The sequence below is a fragment of the Alexandromys fortis genome, unplaced genomic scaffold (assembly GCF_014885135.2).
Source record: "Alexandromys fortis isolate MF-2015 unplaced genomic scaffold, M_Fortis_MF-2015_v1.1 scaffold_195, whole genome shotgun sequence".
Taxonomy (NCBI): domain Eukaryota; kingdom Metazoa; phylum Chordata; class Mammalia; order Rodentia; family Cricetidae; genus Alexandromys; species Alexandromys fortis.
Genome location: NW_026068105.1, coordinates 1,477,334 through 1,489,774, shown reverse-complemented (window position 1 = coordinate 1,489,774; position 12,441 = coordinate 1,477,334). Strand labels below are relative to the sequence as shown.

Sequence of the window (12,441 nt, the reverse complement as noted above, 5' to 3'; positions counted from 1 at the left end):
TTCTGGACTTCTTCATCCTGTATCCCAGTCTTGGGCTAAGGCCCCAACTCTAGTAAGGCATTTTCAGTAACACTCTCCATGGACTGCCAGCATGCCTAGAGTCCTGCATCTGGATTCCCAGCTTCTTATGATCTGATCCTCATTACATCTCAACTTTAGCCACAGGAAATGCCGTAGAGATTTATTGCTCAGTGTTTAGTCAGATGAAAAACGCCCGTTTCAAACGACATGCTTTATGAACTTTAATTTAGAAAAAAAATAATTTTACCTCTATCTTTCTTCAGCCAAGTGATTTCCTCCCTCTTTAGAAAACCATTTCATGTTCATCAGAACAGACTCCTCCTTCTAAACCTTTTCCTATCCACACCTATGTCTGATGCCAAACCTTAAGGACTTCCATTCCTTAGAATTTTCCGTTCCCTCATTTTGCTGCCTAAGCATGCGCTTAGACTTTGTAAATAAATGTACATGTCAACCCTCCTCTGGGCGCCCTTGCTTATCAATTTACATTCTGTTTGGAGGTGATCAATATTGGAAATTGGTACTCAAATGTTCCCTGGAGTTCCTTTTCATTAACTGAGTCTCACCTAAATCCAGTGACAGTGTGCCCTTTGAGGACAGTGAGCTCCTCCGGGGAGAAAGATTAGGCCTTATGTGGGAAGGTCATCGCTTAAGAGTGTGTCCCAAAATGGACCCAATAATCCATCTTCTTGCAGCAGCAATATGATGAGTCATATTCCCAGACCTATGTAGACCTTCCTTGAGAACCAGCTTAATTTGGGGTACTGAGCAATAGAGAATGGGGAGAAAGAGAAGAAATAGCAGATGGCAGAGAAAACCAGGTTTTCCTCTTCAAGGTAGGAATTGTGCACAAGACATTTTTCTGCAAATCAGTATCGTGTGTCCTTGATACCTCCTTTCCCTTCTGAGCCCACCTTCACAGTCCCCTGAGTTCCTAGGTTGTCACTATGGGAGAATTCACTCCGCAGATATTTAATACTCCAAAGTTCTTCCTCCTTTCTATCTGTATTCCTCCAGGAAGCAGCCCCCTCTGTAAAAGAAGATCCCACCTTCAGGGCAGGAGGGAACCAATGAACAATCTGCAATCCTTTTTCATTGTTTGATGATTAATTGCTTCTGTCCTCTAAATACATTTCTGATCAGGAGAATTAATCAATGCGACATGGAGAAAAAGTGTAGGGAAAGTTCTGCACTAGAGGACAGCTCGTGGGCTGGCCCTTTGGAGGTCCTCACCAGTTCTTCTGAGCCCTGGTTAAGCTTTGGATTCTAAGGCCATCAAATCTCCAAAAGAGCCAGCGTTCGCATTTAGAAAACATTGGCATTTCTATGGAGGTGAGTAAAGAAAGAGCTTGTTTAGACTGAGCCATTTTCTGTTTTCTCTTGCTTTGTTGAGAATTTCACTGTATGAGTACTGCATTTACATCAGTTCCACTCCCTTTACTCCCCACAAGAATTCCTCCCTTTCTCCCTTCCACTCCCTCTCAAATTCATGACCTAGTCTCCTTTTTGGGTACAGTGCTTTTCAACCAGGGGATTTCTATGATTCCTCCCACATTCCATATGTGACCGTAGCAGAGTTTCAATATAACCAATTGCCTGTTTTATTTTTATAAACTTGACAAAAAATCTAGACATATCTGGCAAAGGAATCTCAGCTGAGAAAACGCCTCAATAACAGGCCTGTAGGCAAGTCTATATGATGCTTTCTTGATTAAACGATTGATGTGGGGTGTGTACAGACCACTGTAGTCCTGGGTTGTATAAGAAAGCAAACTGAGCAAGACAAGGGACACTAAGCAGCATCTCTTCATGGTTTTTGCTTCAGGTCCTGCCTTGACGTACCGCTTTGGCTTCCTCCAATGGACTGTGCCCTGGGATATGTAAACCAAAGACCACTTTCCTCAAGTTGTTTTTGGTTGTCTTCTGTTATCACTGCAATAGAAACCCTAAGACACTGATCTTTATAACTAGAAAACTTTGGGGGAATGAAAAGAGTATTACTGAGCTGGGCAGTTGGCACATGCCTTTAATCCCAGCACTCGGGAGGCAGAGGCAGGAGAATCTTTGTGAGTTTGAGGCCAGCCTGGTCTACAAGAGCTAGTTCCAGGACAGGAACCAGAGCCACAGAGAAACCCTGTCTCAAAAAAAAAAAAAAAAAAAAAAAAAAAAAAAAAAAAAAAAAAAAAAAAAAAAAAAAAAAAAAAGAAAAGAGCATTATTGGCAATTACATGAGATGGACGGGGTAAAATGAAACAGATCCAGACAAGCCTGGATATCTAGCCACCCACCTACGTAAGAATGCTAGACCCTGAACATGGAAAAGCACGTTGACTAATGCAACATGGCTGAACTAGTTGGCTCTATGATTAGTGGAGTAGAGTAAACAATTTGAGGGTTTTGCCAACATCTATTTGTAACAGGATATTTCCCACAAAACACTCTGAAACATTTAAGGAAAATGTCTATACTGTGTTCATATAAAACCTAGGGGTTCCATTAAACTCCAAGAAATCATGCAAATTCTCTCTTTGAAACTGAAGTTTTATGTTGCTTGACCACTGCTCAAAAGAAGTGGGCCATTAAACGGCACATGAAATATTAGTCTTCACATTTTTGGAGGGCTTTATAATTTTTAAACTGCTTTTCCATTTTCTTCCCACGACTAGATATAAAATAAGTAGGGCAGGTATTATCTCCATTTTCAGAAAACCGAAGCCCAAAAACTTTGTATTTTTCCCCAAGGCCACACAGCGCACATTAGACGCTGTTCCCATCACATGGACAGTGGCACACTGATTATGTTGCAACAAATACGCTACTGCCTTCAGAGTTCTTTCCTGGGAACTTTCAGAAATACGTGGTATCAGATTACTCCCTCATTTTTAACTTAAAAAAAAATAAAAGCAATTCATTTAGAATGCAAAGGGATTTAAACAAAAACAGAAGTGTACAAAAGAAAATCCCATCTCTAGTCCTCCGTCCTCAGTTCATCGTCTAGTTCAATTTCATCCTCATGCCCATAAGCAACAGGCTGTTGGCATGTGCCTCAGAGTTTTTTCTATACAGTTACACATAGAAATACACAATGAACCTGGGCATGGCAGCTCATGCCTGTAATCCACTACACGGGAATCTGAGGGTAGGGAGAGTTCTGTGAGTTCAAGGATAACCTGGGCAAGAGTCTGAGACCCTATCTCAAAGAAACAAATGAACAAGCAAAACCTAGAAACAAAATCCTCTCAAGAGACACACAATGATTTTTAATGGAAAACTGATCATGTTATGCATATTATTCTATAACTTGATTTTCCTGCATAAAAAGCATTTTTTAGTCTTTATGCCCAATTATATCTACAGATTTGCCCTATTTGTTTTAAAGACTACATAATATTTCATAGTATATGCATGATTCTTTTTTCTGTACAAATAGAAAATTAATACTAGAATAAGTCATTTCCTTGTTTTGCTATTACATACAATGGTGCAAGGAATATCCTTTACTTAGATTTTGCCCATTCATATGGCTATTTTTATCAGTTGGGTTCCTATAGGTTTTATAATCATTTCTGTAGTGAAGGATTGCTGAATGGAAGGATACTGGTAGACTATAAGCTTGCATTTCGTTCATTTGCACTGTTATCACAGTTAAAACGGGGTGCTGTCCTATGCTTTCATGTGTACCTCTGCGCCTCAGGCAACATGTTCTAGGTTGTTGATAGAGCAAAACAGGCCCCAAGCTAAAAATCAATCCTACTGCTGTTTCTCTCAGAGCTATGGATTTTAAACTCCTGGAAGTTGGCTAGCAATTTTTTTTATCTTTTTCCATTTTTCATGTGTGTAGGCATATATATGACATATGTGTCTGTGTGCATGTGTTCGCTCAAGGTTAATGCTGAGAATCACTCTCAAGCATTCTTCAAAGTGGCATACACATCAGATTCCATGTTGAAATAAAGACACTGGATTAAATAAAACAAAATTAAAATCTCTTAAAATTTTTGAAAAAAGAACTGAGCATTTTAAAGACTCTGAAATCCACGTTTCCCCGACGCCATCACCTCTGTGACCTCGCCTGCCATCCCTACCTCTCACTCCTCTGCGCCAGCCACACTGCTCTCTGCTTAGTGAGTTGCCGCCTTTTAGAATGTTCCTTCGGGGGGCTCACACTACATTTCAATATTTCCTCTCAGATATGAACAGAGAAAATTCCTTTGCTATACCGTTTTTCCCCCCAAGGTGTCCATTTTTCTTCACTGTTTTAAAAGACAGGGTTTTGCTATGTAGCCGACATGAAACTCACTGTGTAGACCAGACTGCTCTCAAACCTTTAATGATCCTTCTGCATCTAAGGGTCTTCTAAGTGTGGGATTACAAGCTGTTTACACAATTTCCAATTTTGACTTTTCCCCAGACTTCCAATCACCTTCAATCTTTTAACTTGTTCTAACATACACCACTCTCCCCTCATCTATGTTTCTCACCGTGATTTCAGTTACTCAAGGTCAAGCATATCTCGAAACCACTAAATATTAAATTCTAGAAATAAAAACTTGCTTTAAATACCTTTCATTATATTCCAATTATTCTATTTTAATTGTTCCTTTAAGCCATTCCCTTACTGAGCTTATTTAATAAGTTAAACTATGTCTTAGTCATGCATGTATAGGAGAAAACAGAATATATACATGTATACATTCTTACATACATATGTGCATATATCCCACTTTCTCTGTATATATATATTCTGCTTTCTCCTACACACACTATAAATATACACATACTTATACATACACACCTCACCAGGGGTCTCAGAACATATCTTCTACTTACAAGAAGGGGATACTGTACTAGTTTACTCAGCAAGAGTGTATGATTCAAAACGCTAAGAATTCACAGGTTTTGTTCGCTATTTATTCTGAGTGCTTAGAACAGTGCCTGACATGTAGCTAGTGTATAAGAACTACTTAGTAGAAAAACATGCAATCCACTTGAAATTTATTTTTCTGGATTGTAAGATACAGTAGGGCAATTTTAAATATTCTAACGCTCCAGATAGTGTCCAAACATTGGCCTGTGAGTGAGATTTGCTCTTTGAGACACTAAGTCACTTGACACCAAGTCTCATTTATAAGGCAAGTGATCATTTAAGTAGTGCTGGTCTGTAGGTAAGAAATTAGGTGTGATTGCAGTAAAATCTGTTACTTTGATTGGGTTGAGAGCTGACTCAGAGGCAATCTGAGGTTTCCAAAAGTCATCTATGCCATTCTTAGGGAAGCTACAGGTGAATCCGAGACAAAGATCCACAGAAACAAGAGAATGAGAGTGAGCCATCCTTGCTAAAGCTTTTCACACCCTAGGGTTTGTTCACCAAAACAGTTATCATGAAGAAAATGGAGTTTACGGGACTTTTCAAATGTATGTTTATGTCTTGTATTTTTAGTTTTAATTACATATGAATAGGCATAATATTGTCAGTGCTTAGAGCCTACACATTATGTTTCTGCGGAATGGCTCCAAAGAAGGTGTTTCAAGGAGCATATAAATGCCAGAGCCAGGGCTTCCAAAGTCAGCTGGCTCTGGAACCGCTGATCTTAAGTTGTGGTTAAATCATGGTGGCTTTAAGGACCTGGTTGGATATTGGCACCTACCAAATGCTTAAAAGCAGTATGGTGAATTCTATTTTTCATACTCATGGTATCTCGAGCTTAGTATTTTGAAGAATAACATTCATCTAGATGCATTTGTTGTATTATATTTATTTTTTTAACATAATCAGCCCCAACAATAACAACAGGTGAACACTGGTTTGCCTTGCAAACAATAAAAAGAAGTTGTATTTTTTTATGATTGTATCAATAACAAAATGGGAAGTTTCAGGGCAAGAACTCCAACTAATCAAACTCTCCAGCAAATGTTGTGATGCTGTTACACACGGAGAGTCACCCTTGCCCTACTGTGCACACGTACAAGGCCTGGAATTCCTGTCAGCAATGAACCTAATACAAACTTGCAGTTCTCAAGTGTACGCTCTGGGTATCTGACTGAGAATCTTCCAGAATCTTCTAGAAAATTGCTTATTTGTGCTATGAAGCAGGACCACTTTGGGTGTATATTTAAAGAGGGCCATGAAGGTTCCTGTCCAGCTGAATTTGGGAACTACTTGTTTCCTGTCCTAAAAGGAAGAACTATGCAGGAAGTTCTTTGGCAAATCATGTTTTAACAGTAACAGTGAGTCAGCTTCCATTGAGTAGTCTGAGATTGCTTACCTAGCGATAGTAGAGAGGCTGGAAAGGGTTAGTACCAGGAACTCCATGTTAACCGATAGCGTGACTCAACTGGCTGTGTACATTAAAGTGTTTGGGGAAGCCTACTCCTAAGTAATTTGTATTGACGCACTGTACAAACACATGCCATAAAGTCTGCTTTGGAAAAAAAAATCACACGTATGAGTAGCTGCACAGAACCCATGTAGATAATACACATGCGTGTGCACACACATCTATATTTAACACAACGGCATCCTAGACCCTCCCCATTGTTTCCATTTAGGAGAAGTCAAACTATGAAGAATCACATTCTAATGTATGACCGTAGGGCTCTGATGTTTTAATCAGTTACATCTAATATGCTTTGAAAATGCCATACCTCATCCAAAAGAATCTTAAAAACTGGAAGTGCTGAGACTAAATGAAAATATTGAAACATTTTACAAATGTACAAGTTGGTTAAGGGTATCTGAGATATATTACAGGCTACCCAGTGATAACACCTTACTAGATGACAGTTAGCGACCTTGTTAAGTCTTTTATTTGCAGCGGTCACAGAGCTTGCCATTGGCGGAACAAGGACTTAGGTTCTAGTGTGACTGATCCAAAGCTCATGCAATTCCCCATTATATTCTAAGATCTCTTGGTACCCAGAAAGAAACAGGAAACTATTTAGTCAACATACAGTCCTGCTTCCCAAGCTTACATTCTTGTCAAGAAAACAAGACAAATACACACAGCACAGAGGTTAATACTAAGTAATATAGGATTGTTACAGGCTTTGATAGGTGTCACAGACAACAATAAGTACAAAAAGGGCAATGTGGCATGTATGTAGAAATATGCTGGTGATACCCAATGATCATTGTTACTTGAGTTCCACTGAAGTCTACCTGGCAGGAGATAAGGATTCTGAGAGGATACGAACAGGATATTACTTAATTGACTGACACACAATAATCGTGCATATTTATGAGGTACCATATGTTATTTCGATACATGTGCAATATGCAACAGTCAGATCAGAGCAGTGTTTTTGAAGATCAAGATTTGTAATGGTGAGCTCCCAATAGATCAGCCCCACTGTCTCAGTGGGTGGGTGCACCCCTCGTGGTCCTGACTTCCTTGCTCATGTTCTCCCTCCTTCTGCTCCTCATTGGGACCTTGAGAGCTCAGTCCGGTGCTCCAGTGTGGGTCTTTGTCTCTATCTCCATCCATCGCCAGCTTAAGGTTCTATGGTGATATGCAAGATATTCATCAGTAGGGCTATAGGATAGGGTCATTTCAGGCTCCCTATCCACTGTGACTGAAAAAGCTTGGGATAAAACCGGACTCTCTGAACATGGTGAACAATGAGGGCTGATGAGAAGCCAAGGACAATGGCAAGGGGTTTTGATCCTACTTCATGTTCTGGCTTTGTGGGAGCCTAGCCAGTTTGGATGTTCACCTTCCTAGGCCTGGATGGAGGGGGGGGGGGACCTTGGACTTCCCACAGGGCAGGGAACCCTGACTGCTCTTTGGACTAGAGAGGGAGGGGGAAGAGAGTGGGGCGTGGGGAGTGGGGGGAGGAGGGGGAGGGAAATGGGAGGCTGGGAGGAGGTGGAAATTTTTTTTTCAATAAAAATTTAAAAAAAAGATTTGTAATGGACAATGAAGAGATAGAGCTGCAGCATTTCTGAGGGCAGGAATAATAGGCAAAGAAATAAAACCACTTATGTGAAAGTCCTAGAAAGAAACCAGGATTGAATAGATCAAAAATATGAAAAAACTGGGGATGGAATTCAGACATGAAGAAGTTCATAAAGTACACAGCAAAAGTAGCAGAAAATAACAAATTTGGTGGATTCCATTGAAGTTACTTTAAAGGAGAAATAATCAAAAAGGCCTAGGTTTTGTTGTTGGTGGTGGTGGTTGGTTTGTTGGATGTTAGTTCTGCATTGAGGGAGTTTATGATTTGTGTATGTGTGTGTATGCCTGTACATGTGTATTCTTACACGTCAAAGCCATCAGCCAACTTCAGTTGTCATTCTATGGGTACTAACCGCCTTTCTGTTTATTTGAGACAGTGTTTGGAACGTGCCTAGCAGGCTAACCTAGGTGGTCAGTGAGCCTCAGAGATGGGCCTGTCTCAGTCTTCCTGACACTAGGATTACAAACACATACAATTGTGCCCTTTATTTTTTACATGGTGGTGCTGGATAGGTTTATATCATCGATACAAGCTAAAGTCATCAGAGAGACAGAAATCTCAATTAACAAAATGTCTCCATAATATGAGGCTGCAGTCAAGCTGTATGGCATTTTCTTTTTTCTTTTCTTAACTTTTGGAGATTATTTTAATAATAAAAACATTATTGTAAAAATAAATTAAAGTTTTCTTAATTAGTGATTGATGTGAGTTGGCCCAGCTCATTGTGGGTGCTGTCATCTCTGGGCTGGTGGTCCTGGGGTCTATAAGAAAGCAGGCTGGGAGTGTCCTTCCCTCAGAGCTCAGGGAACCCCGTGGAAGAGGAGACAGAATAAGTATGGCAACCAGAGGGGATGAAAGACACCAGGAAAAGAAGGCCCTCTAAATCAAGTGAACGAAGCTTACAGAGACCAAAGCAGCAAGCAAGCACAGGGCCTACATGGGTCTGAACCAGGTCCTCCAAATATATATTATAGCTTTCAGTTTAATATTTGATGGGGTTTATCTGTATGTGAATGAGTGGGTTTCTGATTCTCGTGCCTTTTCTTAGGACTCTTTTTCTTCTGTTGATTGGTGCTGTTCAACTCTGATGTGACAGTTTTTCTTTATCTACTATATTTTGGTTGTGTGCAGGGAGCCAGTATGTGTGGCCGCCATTACAAGATGGCGCCTAGCTCCTGCGGGCTGGAGTAGCCAGTACCACCATCTCGGGCATGCTCAGTGTCCTCAGTGTGCTGGACCTATCAGGGAGCTTGGAGCAGGTTGCTAAGACACTTTGACCAATAGGAAGCCTGCACGTACCCCTAGTTCTAATATTAAGCAGTTGCAGCTCAGAGCTCGGGGCCCCTCGCTTCCTGCTCTCCCTTCAACCAAGAGGCTCCCAGTAAAAGCGTGATTTGGGAAGAATCCTTGTCTGGTGGCTGTTCTTTCCTGCTGGTCAGGGAGTTCGCCGCAGTTGTGTTTGGTTGTTAGCTCTTAGAAACCTGTTCTTTTAAAATGAGAGACAGAAAAGGAGCGGATCTGGATGGGAGGGGTGGTGGGGAAAAACTGGGAGGAGTAAAGGGAGGGGAAACTGTAATCAGTATATACTGTATGAAAAAAGATTCTATTTTTATTATAAGGGGTGATGATGATGATGATGATGATGATGATGATGATGATGTAGAAGGCGAGTCAGTAAGCAGCACCCCTCCATGGCCTCTGCATCAGCTCCTGCCTCCAGGTTCCTGCCTTGCTTAAGTTCCTGCCCTCACTGCCTTTGATGATGAACTGTTAGATGGGAGTGTGAGTGAAATAAATCCTTTCTTCCCTAACTTGCTATTGGTCATGATGATTCATCACAGAAATGGTGCCCTTAAACTAAGATACATGGGTTGTGGTGATTGAATTCAGGTCCTAGTGCTGGCCAAACAAGAACTTATGCACTGTATTTAGTTTTAGATATGTTTTGTTTTTGTTGTGTTTGAAGCAGCAGCATAGTAAAGTGACAAAGAGCACAGAATCTATTTGGATTCTGTCAACAATTAAGAGGCCATGAGCAACTTATCTAAAATCTTTGGCCTGCATTTTCTTAATCTTTAAGATAAGATGTAACAAGGCCCACTTTGTAAGAATTATTAAATAAGTTATTATTTGTGAAATGCTTAGAATAGTGTCTACAGGTACTAGGTGCTATCAATATGTTTGCTGCATCATAATAATACATTTAATTACCAACACAGAAATGTGAGAAATTCTAATATTTCTTATAAATATCTTTCCTCAGTGGATAATAGAATAAAAAGGATAACAAAGCAGAAGGAGATACCGTGGGGAAGGAAGGGAACCAGTTGAGGTGGGGAAGGAATCGCGGGGGCAGGAAAGGGGGAAATGAATAAGAAGAAGGTATAATGAGTGACACATAGTCAGGAAGATGCCATGATAAAATCCAGGGTAAATTTTAAAATTAATCTAAAAAATGGTTTGATTTTCTGGACGCGGGTTTTCTCACTTAAAATAAGCCCAAGTTAAACCCAAATGGTTCACAAAGTAAAACCAAAACAAAACAACAAATATGCAAGTGGTGGAATGGCAACTCAGTCAGAGGAAGAAGGGCGAGAGTAAGCGAAGAGAATGTATCATATACAGGTGTGTGATGTGGGAGTGATTTCTTATTAATAAAGAAACTGCCTAGGCCCCTTGATAGGCCAACCCTTAGGTGGGTGGAGTAAACAGAACAGAATGCTGGGAGACAGAAGCTTAGTCGAGGAGTCGCCATGATTCTCCCATGCCAGACAGACGCAGGTTAAGATCCTCCCTGGTAAGCCAGCTCGTGGGCTACACAGAATATTAGAAATGGGTTAGAACAATATGTAAGAGCTAGCCAATAAGAGGCTACAGGTAACGGGCCAGGCAGTGTTTAATAGAATACAGTTTCCGTGTAATTATTTCTGGGCATAAGCTAGCCATGCGGGCGGCCGGGTGCCGGGGACGCAGCCCTGCCGCTCCTAATTCAACAGGTGTGAAATTGAATAATTCACAAAATATTTAAAGGAAGAAAATGAAAATTAATTTTTCAAGCATGAATTTTTGTTGTGTTAATTCTTTGAGAATTTCCTGTACTATATTCTGACCACATTCGCCCCTTCCCTAACTCCTCTCAGATCCACCCACTCTTACTTTCCCAACTTTGTGTCCTGATTTTTATAAGTACACTGAACCCAATTTGTCCCACCTTTGTACTACTACTGGGTAAGGGAGTCCCACTGGAGTGAGGGAAACAAACTAGGGGCCACGCTTTTAAACGAAGCAAGCTCTTCCTCTTCCAATAGCCACCAACTGCCTCAATTAGAGGTGAGACCTTGGCCCCACCTCCTCACTAGGGATTTTGTCTGCTTTGAGCTTGCTCGGTATTTTGTGTGCAGTTGCCACCACTGTGAATTCATAGAAGTCTTGTGTACAGAAAACTGTTTCCTTACAATTCTCACTGCCTCTGCCTTTTACAGTCTTACCACTTCCTTCCCCATAGTGATCTCTGAGCCTTGGAGGAGGTGTGTGATAAATGGCCATTTAGAGTTGAGAATTCATTATTATTCTATGCACGTGGTCAGTGGCGGGTCTCTGTGTTAATTGCCATCTATGGCAAAAATAAATGTTTCTGATGAGGGCTGAGAAAGGAACTAATTTATGGGTATAACAGTAAGGCAGTAGGAGTCAGTTTAACATGTGCCTACTTAGCAGGAAAAAATAGTAGTAATGTGTTCTCCCTGGAGTGTATGCTCTGCCTAATCAAAGGCTCTTGGCTCTGATATTGGTATGTGTTGGGGGTTTCATCTTGTGGAGCAGGCCTTAAGTCCAATGAGAAAGCAGTTGGCTGCTCTCGTGACGCTTGTGTCTGTACTGCATCAGTGGGGAGACCTTGCCGAGCTAGTTGGTACTGCAGCTCACAGGGTTCACTGCTGGGTAAGTTTGACCATTTTCTCTTCCAGCACATTCGTAGCACCTTCCGGCTCTATGGAAAGCTGGCCAGTAGAGATGAAGCTTCCAGATGAGTACAAGCGTGACTGCTCAGTGTTCTATGGCACAAGCATGTGACTGTGTTTCAGGAACTAGTTGAAGATAAAGTTAGATTGTAATCTTGAGAATAATCTTGAGAAACAGGGAGTTTCCCCCTTGTGATTTTAGGAACTAGCTGATTATGACCTTGGGAATGGTCTTCAGAGGCAGGGAGTTGCCCCCTTGTGATTTTCTGTGACACCCTCCCTGCCCCTTTCGGATTCCTGGGCTGTGGTTTCTTCCTATAAAAACCCCCTCTCTTGGTCGAACTCTTCCCCTGCATGGATTATGAGTCTCGGCCCCAGTGCACTGGTTCCCATTTCATGGGTTAAAGCCTCGTGTAATTGCAAAAAAAAAAAAAAAAAAAAAAAAAAAAAAAAAAAAAAAAAAAAAAAAAAAAAAAAAAAAAAAAAAAAAAAAAAAAAAAAAAAA

General features: G+C 40.8%; 1 protein-coding gene across 11 annotated transcripts in view; it reads right to left on the bottom strand.

Moving 5' to 3' along the window:
• The window catches only part of Vsig1 (V-set and immunoglobulin domain containing 1), a 165,054-nt gene that overhangs the window by 35,155 nt on the left and 117,458 nt on the right, over positions 1–12,441 (bottom strand). The gene's annotated exons all lie outside the window — the stretch shown is intronic.